The sequence below is a fragment of the Pseudophryne corroboree genome, chromosome 5 (assembly GCF_028390025.1).
Source record: "Pseudophryne corroboree isolate aPseCor3 chromosome 5, aPseCor3.hap2, whole genome shotgun sequence".
NCBI lineage: Eukaryota > Metazoa > Chordata > Amphibia > Anura > Myobatrachidae > Pseudophryne > Pseudophryne corroboree.
In genome coordinates, this window is record NC_086448.1 from 318,403,336 (window position 1) to 318,416,214 (window position 12,879).

Consider the following 12,879-nt stretch of genomic DNA (forward strand, 5'->3'; position numbering starts at 1 on the left):
CCTCCCACATACTCTGTAATGACCTTTTATCTGCTCCGTTCCCTCTTCAGAAAGGAACGAGACAAGGATGCCCATTATCCCCACTTTTATTTGTCATAGCCCTTGAACCCCTGGCCACTTCCCTACGTCAATCGCCTTTATATCAGGGAATTGTTATACGTGATATTGATCTCCACGTATTGTTATTTGCGGATGATATGTTGGTATTTTTATCAAAATCCTAATGCCCTAAACAAACGATATCATAGTAATTTCACACCAGCAATTACAATCTCTGGGAGATTGGCATAACCTCCCTCTTTCTATGCTGGGCAGAGTCGAAGTGGTGAAATCAATTCTTCTCCCGATACTTACCTATATTATCCAAATGCTGCCAGTATGATTGTCCAAAACTGATATTAGGTGTATTTCACGTTTGTGTTCCCAATTTATTTGGAGAAAGAAAAACTCCAAATTGCTCAACATGAATTGCGGTTACCAAAATCACATGGTGGGCTGGGTCTTCCAGACCTTGCAAGTTACTCCCACACACTTATCTTCCGGTACGCAATGGACTAGCTGTTCGCATCTAACACTTATACAGACTATACCCTTGACTGCGCATTATTCACTCCATTTTCCCCATGTGCTCTACTACATACCCCCAAAACACATATCCCTAAAGAGATTCTTAATAGTTTAATTTTTAGACACACATATGAAGCATGGTGGACAGTTACAGCTAAATTGGGTCATAACCCTCGCTAGTCTTCATGGATGTCTATTTGGGGTAATCCTATGTTTACTCCCGGTATGGAGAATCCTGCCTTCGGGAGACTTAGACATAAAGGTCTTAAAGCCATTGCACAGGTTTTTGACCCTGGAGGCACTATTATTCCATTCGCTCTCCTTCAACAAATTTCTAATCTTTCAATTAATTGTTATTTTGCTTACTTACAATTACAACATTATATCTCTACTTTACTGCCACAACTGACTCCCAGCCCTTGCCCAGACCATTTATTATCAATATATAAGAAATTCCAATCTCACCGATCTAAAACCAGAGTTACTAAAACCCACTATTGTCCCAGCATGGAAATCCACCACAGAAGCTTGGAAAAAAGATATTCCTTTATTAACACAGGATCTCACACTATTTAAACATTTTCTTAGAGTTTTGTATACAGTACATTGCTCTACTTTACAGAAAATACATGTAAAAGTAGTGTATAGGGCTTATATCTCTCAGGTCCAAAGAAGTCATTTCGATGATGCAGAGTCTGGGAGATGTCCGAAATGTGGCCATTATGCAGCTACTCTTCTACATAATTTGTGGACCTGCGGACGCATAAAAAGATATTGCTACAAAATTATTGGTTTTATAAACACCTCTTTCTCCTTACAAGTATCTTTAGACACTGCTGCATTACTATTTGCAAATTTTGACTCTTGGAAGATCCTTGACACTAAGAGATATCTAATCCCATTTCTTACTGTGTTAGTTACGATTGCTAAGAAAGTTATATTAAACCTATGGTTATCTAAAAACTCACCGTCACTGCGAAAACTCGATTCATTACTCATGATTTATATGATGTTTTTCTGGATTATCAACGAGACACTATTACATTCTTTAAAAAAATGGGGTACATTTATAGATATCAAGCCATTAGCTCAACAGAATCAAATATGTGAAATTTTTTAATCTTGCTTGGAACGGTAATCATATACTGTATTTCTCACTTATTTACTGGCTGATTCTCTTAGATGGAAATGCTGAGGGTATAGAATTTGTTTATTATCTTTCTACATGTCTATGATGGTGCAAGTTCCCTCCCTTCCCTCCCCCCTCCTACCTCTTGTTGCTTTTCTCTATCTTATTTCTATAAAAAGATGAAAAATTTGGTCAATATGGTTGTATATGCGTGATGTTTTGTCTGGAGACAGTCATGTGTCTTTGTGATTTTTATATTATTTTATATGTCATTGTGTCACTGTCTATTCTGAATGTTGGTAACTGTATTCGCATGGACGGTTAATGCTGTTTTCTACTGTTTTAGCAATATTGTTTACCTTTTTACATGTACACCTTGTGACCACTAATAAAGATACTTATTGTAACCCTCTGGTTAAATAATAATAAAATAAGTATAAAAGTGTAATAAATGTATATGTATATAATATATATAGGTAAGACCCCTATGTACACATGAATGGGGAAAATAGATGTATATATGATATGTATATATGGGACTGTAGTGTGCTCGTGGCAAAGACTGGGAACCGGCTTGTGGAGAGAGACTCGCGGGGGAGAACATGCTAGAATCCCCTCGCGGAGATGAGGAAAACACCGCGAGCTGGAAGGAAGGAGGAAGCCGACAGCCGTTGGAAGAGTCTAACGGCCGACCTATTTGGCACTACGGAGGAGAGCCCGGACTGATTGGCAGCACCGGAGGAGGTCGGGACACGGAAGGACCCTAGCCGCGACTATGGGAGAGGAAGCGGAGCGGGGATTACAGGGGCTGTGAACGGCGCCAGCTTGTGGATATAGCTACCCTAAAATACCCTTACCTGATTACCCGGTCATCGGTACGGAGCCTGTGTGACCGCGGTAACATAGCAAATTGCGACAGAGGTGAGAGGGGCCGACGGCAGAAAGTGATAGAGTTCCGGGACAGCAGCATAGAGACAGACCCGGAGAAGCTGTATAACAACAGAGGAGGAGTCGGGGGAGTGACTACGCACTAGATGAGGTGGGATTGCTACTTACACCCATCAATCACATTTCACTCCAATAGCCTTCCCTCCCATGAAATTATACCAATCGTCTCTATCTGGATGGATCACAGGCTCCCTCTAGTGGTAACTCAGTATAAAATAAAAGTTTAAAATATAGAAATAGCTGTAAGATGTATAACAGATGTTGACATATTCTATATGGTTAAAAAATTAAAAGAAACTGAGTGCAGAGTTGAGTCGGGACTGAGTTAGATAATAGGGAGCCAACTAACCCTATGGAACAAGTACTATATCCTTAATTCATAAATAACAAAGGAGGACAAAGAGAGAGGATAGCTTTAAAATTCTGAGTTATCACTTACAAGAAGAACGACAGACTACTCTACTTCCGATTTGAGACCCACTATAACCCGGGAGTATTACCTGGGTATGCACCAACATTTAATCTATCATTTAAGCTAGCCCGAATTAGAGAGAATAGCTGAAGACTGTGACCTTTATATTCATCGCAGGTACCCTAAATCTATATGTGGATTATCAACGTAGTGGAATTAAGGGACTGTATTACTACAGCTTGAAAAATACTCACAGAGGATGGGGCTATAAGTAATAAAAGGGGAATAGACGACTACTACAGAGATTTAAGGAAAAGTCTGTGATTTAAATTAATTTCACCACGATAGTCACATTCGTTCAAGGTAAGGGCCCCAACGAGCTCCTCATTGACTTCAGAGTACCCGGGTCACTCTTAGGTTTTAATTATCTATAATCTAAGATGTAATGTATATGCATTATTTAGTTGGCTGAACATAAATCCAATGTTATTCTATATAATATTCATAGTCATTGTGAATGTAACAAATGATATTGATTAAAGTTGTAATATTAAATTTTACATACTTACCACACATCCTGCTCCTGGTAATTGATGAATGGAGACTTGACAACTAGAAGAGAAAACAGGTAAAATAAGATAAATTGTATATAATTGATACCATACTTCATATAGGTATTCGTTGGGCTTACCCAAGCAGGCCTATATACATTGTGATAAAGCTTGGGTGGAGGCACAACTATTGTAATCCATTAATAATAATACTCCAAACTAGGGTTACATTAATGGAGGCACTGCTGAGATCCCAGTAAACCTCAGTAGGAATAACTACATTAATCAACGTCAATGGAGGGGCTAACTGGAGAAGACTTATGCAAATGGTGTCAGCGGAAGGGAGTAAATCCCAGAAAGTGTATTGGAATAGGAGGAGATTTATCAGATGTTTCGGATGAAACAGTGTTAAGAAAAGTGGGTACCCTGTATGGTGTTATAAGGCCCAATATAATAGACAAGTGGGATGACGAAGTAGGAAAGAAGATTGCTGTCCTGGTTGAAACGGAAAAAGAATTAGACGTGAATTTGATCCCATTAATGATAATGGCCGATGAAGAAACTGGACGAAGATGGTCTATTATTGGTCCCAGTATCCAGGAAGAAGATAACACTAGTGCACCCATCTCGGCGATGATCCCGCCGGAGGGTGTAGATGGAGGAGAAGCTAGTGGCAATGGACATATTACTACTAATGTGAATGGCGGACAGTTCGAGACCATGGTGGATCGGGTGGTTTCCCAACTTGAGAGATGGCATTACGAAGGGAGTTATCGAAGACTAAGGATATTCTCTGGTATCGTACCTGTGCCTACAGGGGAAGAACCTTATGAATCTTGGAAGGAGGCCGCTGTCCAACAAGCAGAGGAATGGCAGTGTCCAGATAAAATAAAGCGACAACGAGTAGTGGAAAGTCTACGTGGCCCTGCTATGGGGATAATACAAGCTGCTAGGAGAAGTAATCTGAATGCCACCTTGGAGACCTACCTCGAAGCTTTGGATTATGCGTACGGCACTTTGGAAGACGTAGGGGACCTTCTATCAAGACTGCATCACACGTTCCAAGAACCTGGCGAGAAACTGAGTGCCTATGTCATACGAATAGATAAGTTATTGTATAAGATTGTGGAAAAAAAAGGAATCACCCGAGAAGTGGATAAAAGTCGCATGAGACAGGTGCTACGAGGCGCGTTGACAAATGATCCTGTAGCACAGAAGTTGAGGTGTTCCGAGAAAAAGGAACCACCTCCTGGATTCAATGAGATACTAAAAGAAATAAAACAAGAAGAAGTGCTAATTGAGATGAGGGAGAAGACGGTAAAGAAGGTTAAGGTGGTACAAACCGTGACTGAGACTTCCCAGTTAGAGGAAAGGATATTAAAATTAATGGAAGAACAGAACAAGAGGATCGAGCAATTTATTGCTACTCAAAACAACAACAATCCACCTCAGAATATTCCCTCTAGTGAGTCAACTCGGGGCGGGGGAAGAAGGGGCAGTTATAATAGCAGGGGTTGTTTTAAGTGGGGAAGGATTGGCCATCGAGCTTTCGAGTGTAACCTAAATCGGAACTCGACCCGTATGTATAGTACTCCATCTCATAACACCGACAGCGAAGACCAAGAACGGGGAAACGGACAAGGGAGGCCCGTGAACCCCCCACTGGTCTCCTAGAGGTTGGTCGCTGCGCGATGGGGAACACATGGTGGAATGGAGTCCTGCCTGAGGGGTTGATGGGACCGGCTCCGATAATGGCTGCTAAAATAAACGGACACCATTGTAAAGTACTGGTCGATAGCGGTTCCCAAGTGTCAATCATATTCGAAGACTGGTACAAGAAACACCTCGCTGATGTACCCTTACAGCCGTTATCTGGATTGGTGATATGGGGTTTGAGCGTAGAGAAATATCCGTATTTAGGATATATAGTGGCCAGTCTAGATATTTATCGAGAGGGAGAGGAAGAGAAGCTGCAAATACCCCTAATCGCGCTGGTTTGTCCAGAAGTCCCAGAGAGTAGGGGTGAGCCCCATATGATTATAGGGACCAACACCAGGATTTACTCTCTTCTTATGGAATGGTTGGAGAAAGAGGAGAAAAGAACCAAAGTGCTGTCTTATTTATGTGAAGGTATAAATGGAATTGATCTGAAGGAGGAGGGTAGCCCGTTTGAGGTCTGTTTCTTGGGAAGTGAGCTCGAGCATGCAGAAAGGTCACGATTAATTTCAGAATTGGAGTCCCGAGGGCCGGTTTTCTCCACAGGAGAGTGGGATTTAGGAAGAGCCAAAGGGATGGAACATTGTATCCGACTCACGGATACTACCCCATTTCGAGAACGTTCTCGGAGAATAGCCCCGGCGGACTTTGAGGACGTAAGGAAACATCTGAAAGGTTTATTGGAAAACCAAGTAATAATGGAATCAAAGAGTCCATACGCCTCACCGATTGTGATAGCACGAAAGAAAAATGGAAATATCCGAATGTGCGTCAATTACCGAACCCTGAACCACCGGACAGTGACCGACCAGTATACGGTGCCCAGAATAGACGAGGCCTTAGATTGCCTACAAGGGAGTGTGTTGTATTCGGTGTTAGATTTGAGAAATGGGTATTATCAAATACCAATGCGGCCTGAAGACAGGGAGAAGACGGCCTTCATTTGTCCGCTAGGATTCTTCGAGTTCCTACAAATGCCCCAAGGAGTAAAAGGAGCACCAGCCACTTTCCAACGTGCTATGGAAAGGATAATCGGGGATATGAATTACCGGGAAGTGATAGTCTATTTAGATGACATTATAGTATTCGGGGCTACTCTCGAAGAACATAATCAACAACTTTTCAAAGTTCTAGATAGATTGATGGAAGGAGGCCTGAAATTGTCAGTAGATAAGTGTCACTTATGTCAGTCAAGGGTTAAATACCTAGGGCATATCGTTAGTGAATATGGAGTATCAACGGACCCAGAAAAAGTACGAGCTGTGATGAACTGGCCTCGACCCACCAAACTGAAGGAGTTACGATCTTTCCTGGGATTCTGCGGATACTACCGTCGATTTGTATCGAATTACTCTGCCCAGGCAAAACCCTTGACTGATCTGACCAAGGGATACCCCAATGCAGGAAAAAGAAAACCCTCGAAACTCACCATGAATGGGAAATATCACCAGCCTAATGAACTTTTTGGTGAGCGATGGACTAATGAGTGTGAAGCGGCATTTGTAATGCTGAAGAAGAGTCTGACACATCCACCCGTTCTAGTGTATGCTGACCCCAGTCTTCCATACGTCCTTCATATAGATGCGTCTACTAGTGGATTAGGGGGAGTGCTATACCAACAACATTCTGAAGGATTACGGCCGGTATCATTTGCTAGTAGAGGTATATCCGAAAGTGAGAAGAGATATCCCGCACACAAATTAGAGTTCCTAGCCTTAAAGTGGTGTGTAGTGGATAAATTCTACGACTATTTGTATGGAGTAAAATTTGAGATACACACTGACAATAACCCCTTAACTTACGTACAGACCACAGCAAAATTGGATGCAACTGGGCACCGGTGGTTAGCGGCGTTGGCACTCTATGATTTCTCTTTGAAATACCGGCCTGGAGTAAGTAATGTGGATGCTGACTCGCTCTCAAGAATACCTGGACAATTGGTGGGAGAAACTGAAAATGAGGAGTGGATCGAAATACCCGCCGGAGAGGTACACGGAGTGTGCCATATTATGCAAATAACTAGTATGGTAGTAAGTGAAGCCATAAGCAACCAGGGAGCAACCGCCGAGGCCTTACCATTATCCTATTGCTGGATTAGTCAAATGGAATTGGAAGATCTACCAAGGGTAAAGAGACATCAGCTTAGACAAGAACAACTACAGGATCCGTGTATAAGATGGGTGATGCCAGGAACTTTAATCAAGAAAGCTGGTAAGATGACAGAGGAGTGGGCATTAGAAATCCAGCTTTTAAAGAGACAAACAAAAAATGTAATTATGAAGCAAGGTATACTCTACCGATGCACTTGGCTACCAGATGGTAGAAAAAGGTACCAACTCGTATTACCCAGAAAATACCGTATTAGGAGTATGAAAACTTTACACGATCAACATGGCCACTTGGGATTCGAGAAGACTTTAAAGTTAATAACCGATAGGTTTTATTGGCCAAATCTATCCAAAGAGGTAGATCAGTACTGTAGGAGTTGTGGAAAGTGCATAGTAAGGAAAGCATTACCGAATCGAGTGGCCCCTTTAGTAAACATCAAAAGCAGCGGTCCCTTGGATTTAGTATGTATGGACTTTCTAACTCTAGAAATGGATCAAGGAAAAAAATGTAACATTCTAGTAGTAACAGACCATTTCACAAGATACTCCCAAGCTTACATAACACCAAATCAGAAAGCTTCCACCGTAGCAAACACCCTTTGGAGTAAATTCTTTATTCATTATGGACTTCCCCATAGACTACACTCGGATCAAGGCAGAGATTTCGAAAGTAACCTGATCAAGGAACTTTGTGTGATGTGTGGAATAAAAAAATCTAGAACTATGCCATATCACCCCCAAGGTGACCCACAACCGGAACGCTTCAACAGAACACTACTCAATATGCTGGGAACACTGAGTCCCCTGAACAAACATCATTGGAGATGTTATATTGACCAGTTGATACATGCTTATAATTGCACACAGAATGAAACTACTGGGTACTCTCCTTATTACCTGATGTTTGGGAGGGAGGCGAAGCTCCCGATAGATGTAAGTCTAGGGGTCTCGTCAGGTGAAAGTTCTTATAAATCTCATGTGAAATATGTCGAAAAATTGAGAGAAGAATTAGCTATAGCTTACCAATTAGCCGAGAAGGCAGCCCGCCAGAGTGGGGAAAAGAACAAAGTCTATTATGATAGGAAGGTGAGAGACCAGGTTTTGTCTCCTGGAGACAGAGTATTGCTGAGACAATTGGGAATGCCAAAAAAATTCAAAATTGCCAACAGATGGAAGGAAGAGCCCTATATAGTAATAGAAAAATTTGAAGATCTACCTGTGTATCGGATACAGTTAGAAAATGGGAAAGGAGCTATATTAACTCATCATAGGCAGAATCTGCTTCACATAGGTAAAGAAGTCCGACTGGAAAATGAAGAAGAAGTGAAGGAAGATACAGACACGTCCTGATTAAAAGAAAGATGGACAAAAGACCAAGGGAGAGGGGAGAGTTGGATGATAATGAAAATAGTGAGGAAGCAGTGGAAGGTCAGGGTTGTTACTACAAGGAACCAGAAGAAACAATTGAAGAGGAGAGTGAACCCGAGAATACCAGTGATGATCAGAACACTGGCTATTTATCCCATATGGGTCCAGAAATTAATTTTCATGATTCTTCAGGAGAAGACTGGAAGTTATTAGAGGAAGAAAGATATGATATACCGGGAGAATTGGAGGATTATCTGTCTTGTAGCAATGATAGAGGGGAGATGGACCATATAGATAGGCCCAAAAGACATAGACAACCCCCTCTCATGATTACTTATGACCAGTTGGGAACTCCAGAGATTATCCCCAGAGTAATCACTCATTATAATATTGAGTCTTATTGGCCTTATTTCTGATAATATATCAGAAAATATATGTTGGTGATCCCATAGTTTAATTTAAATGGAATCACCAGGGGGAGAGTGTAACCCTCTGGTTAAATAATAATAAAATAAGTATAAAAGTGTAATAAATGTATATGTATATAATATATATAGGTAAGACCCCTATGTACACATGAATGGGGAAAATAGATGTATATATGATATGTACACTGCTCAAAAAAATAAAGAGAACACTAAAATAACACATCCTAGATCTGAATGAATGAAATATTCTTATTAAATACTTTGTTCTTTACATAGTTGAATGTGCTGACAACAAAATCACACAAAAATTACCAATGGAAATCAAATTTATTAACCCATGGAGGTCTGGATTTGAAGTCACCCTCAAAATTAAAGTGGAAAAACACACTACAGGCTGATCCAACTTTGATGTAATGTCCTTAAAACAAGTCAAAATGAGGCTCAGTAGTGTGTGTGGCCTCCACATGCCTGTATGACCTCCCTACAACGCCTGGGCATGCTCCTGATGAGGTGGCGGACGGTCTCCTGAGGGATCTCCTCCCAGACCTGGACTAAAGCATCCGCCAACTCCTGGACAGTCTGTGGTGCAACGTGGCATTAGTGGATGGAGCGAGACATGATGTCCCAGATGTGCTCAATTGGATTCAGGTCTGGGGAACGGGCGAGCCAGTCCATAGCATTAATGCCTTCATCTTGCAGGAACTGCTGACACACTCCAGCCACATGAGGTCTAGCATTGTCTTGCATTAGGAGGAACCCAAGGCCAACCGCACCAGCATATGGTCTCACAAGGGGTCTGAGGATCTCATCTTGGTACCTAATGGCAGTCAGGCTACCTCTGGCGAGCACATGGAGGGCTGTGCGGCCCCCCAAAGAAATGCCACCCCACACCATTACTGACCCACTGCCAAACCGGTCATGCTGGAGGATGTTGCAGGCAGCAGAACGTTCTCCTTGGCGTCTCCAGACTCTGTCACGTCTGTCACATGTGCTCAGTGAGAACCTGCTTTCATCTGTGAAGAGCACAGGCCGCCAGTGGCGAATTTGCCAATCTTGGTGTTCTCTGGCAAATGCCAAACGTCCTGCACGGTGTTGGGCTGTAAGCACAACCCCCACCTGTGGACTTCGGGCCCTCATACCACCCTCATGGAGTCTGTTTCTGATCGTTTGAGTAGACACATGCACATTTGTGGCTTGCTGGAGGTCATTTTACAGGGCTCTGGCAGTGCTCCTCCTGTTCCTCCTTGCACAAAGGCGGAGGTAGCGGTCCTGCTGCTGGGTGGGTTGCCCTCCTACAGCCTCCTCCACGTCTCCTGATGTACTGGCCTGTCTCCTGGTAGCGCCTCCATGCTCTGGACACTACGCTGACAGACACAGCAAACCTTCTTGCCACAGCTCGCATTGATGTGCCATCCTGGATGAGCTGCACTACCTGAGCCACTTATGTGGGTTGTAGGGAAGTCATACAGGCACGTGGAGGCCACACACACTACTGAGCCTCATTTTTACTTGTTTTAAGGACATTACATCAAAGTTGGATCAGCCTGCAGTGTGTTTTTCCACTTTAATTTTGTGGGTGACTCCAAATCCAGACCTCCATGGGTTAATAAATTTGACTTCCATTGATAATTTTTGTGTGATTTTGTTGTCAGCACATTCAACTATGTAAAGAACAAAGTATTTAATAAGAATATTTAATTCATTCAGATCTAGGATGTGTTATTTTAGTGTTCCCTTTATTTTTTTGAGCAGTGTATATATGGGACTGTAGTGTGCTCGTGGCAAAGACTGGGAACCGGCTTGTGGAGAGAGACTCGCGGGGGAGAACATGCTAGAATCCCCTTGCGGAGATGAGGAAAACACTGCGAGCTGGAAGGAAGGAGGAAGCCGACAGCCGTTGGAAGAGTCTAACGGCCGACCTATTTGGCACTACGGAGGAGAGCCTGGACTGATTGGCAGCACCGGAGGAGGTCGGGACACGGAAGGACCCTAGCCGCGACTACGGGAGAGGAAGCGGAGCGGGGATTACAGGGGCTGTGAACGGCACCAGCTTGTGGATATAGCTACCCTAAAATACCCTTACCTGATTACCCGGTCATCGGTACGGAGCCTGTGTGACCGCGGTAACATAGCGAATTGCGACAGAGGTGAGAGGGGCCGACGGCAGAAAGTGATAGAGTTCCGGGACAGCAGCATAGAGACAGACCCGGAGAAGCTGTATAACAACAGAGGAGGAGTCGGGGGAGTGACTACGCACTAGATGAGGTGGGATTGCTACTTACACCCATCAATCACATTTCACTCCAATAGCCTTCCCTCCCATGAAATTATACCAATCGTCTCTATCTGGATGGATCACAGGCTCCCTCTAGTGGTAACTCAGTATAAAATAAAAGTTTAAAATATAGAAACAGCTGTAAGATGTATAACAGATGTTGACATATTCTATATGGTTAAAAAATTAAAAGAAACTGAGTGCAGAGTTTAGTCGGGACTGAATTAGATAATAGGGAGCCAACTAACCCTATGGAACAAGTACTATATTCTTAATTCATAAATAACAAAGGAGGACAAAGAGAGAGGATAGCTTTAAAATTCTGAGTTATCACTTACAAGAAGAACGACAGACTACTCTACTTCCGATTTGAGACCCACTATAACCCGGGAGTATTACCTGGGTATGCACCAACATTTAATCTATCATTTAAGCTAGCCCGAATTAGAGAGAATAGCTGAAGACTGTGACCTTTATATTCATCGCAGCTACCCTAAATCTATATGTGGATTATCAACGTAGTGGAATTAAGGGACTGTATTACTACAGCTTGAAAAATACTCACAGAGGATGGGGCTATAAGTAAGAAAAGGGGAATAGACGACTACTACAGAGATTTAAGGAAAAGTCTGTGATTTAAATTCATTTCACCACGATAGTCACATTCGTTCAAGGTAAGGGCCCCAACGAGCTCCTCATTGACTTCAGAGTACCCGGGTCACTCTTAGGTTTTAATTATCTATAATCTAAGATGTAATGTATATGCATTATTTAGTTGGCTGAACATAAATCCAATATTATTCTATATAATATTCATAGTCATTGTGAATGCAACAAATGATATTGATTAAAGTTGTAATATTAAATTTTACATACTTACCACACATCCTGCTCCTGGTAATTGATGAATGGAGACTTGACAACTAGAAGAGAAAACAGGTAAAATAAGATAAATTGTATATAATTGATACCATACTTCATATAGGTATTCGTTGGGCTTACCCAAGCAGGCCTATATACATTGTGATAAAGCTTGGGTGGAGGCACAACTATAGTAATCCATTAATAATAATACTCCAAACTAGGGTTACATTAATGCCGTAGTGCCAAATAGGTCGGCCGTTAGACTCTTCCAACGGCTGTCGGCTTCCTCCTTCCTTCCAGCTCGCGGTGTTTTCCTCATCTCCGCGAGGGGATTCTAGCATGTTCTCCCCCGCGAGTCTCTCTCCACAAGCCGGTTCCCAGTCTTTGCCACGAGCACACTACAGTCCTATATATACATATCATATATACATCTATTTTCCCCATTCATGTGTACATAGGGGTCTTACCTATATATATTATATACATATACATTTATTACACTTTTATACTTAT

The 12,879-nt window shown here is 42.3% G+C and overlaps 1 long non-coding RNA gene across 2 annotated transcripts in view; it reads right to left on the reverse strand.

The window, feature by feature from the left end:
• Positions 1 to 1,118: 1,118 nt before the first annotated feature.
• The window catches only part of LOC134929016 (uncharacterized), a 46,130-nt gene continuing 34,369 nt past the window's right edge, over positions 1,119 to 12,879 (reverse strand). For both annotated transcript variants that reach the window (XR_010178208.1, XR_010178207.1), the window contains 3 exons: positions 12,383 to 12,425; positions 3,626 to 3,668; positions 1,119 to 1,320 (listed from right to left, as the gene is read on the reverse strand). This is a non-coding gene — a long non-coding RNA (uncharacterized LOC134929016). The remainder of the gene's footprint in view (positions 1,321 to 3,625; positions 3,669 to 12,382; positions 12,426 to 12,879) is intronic.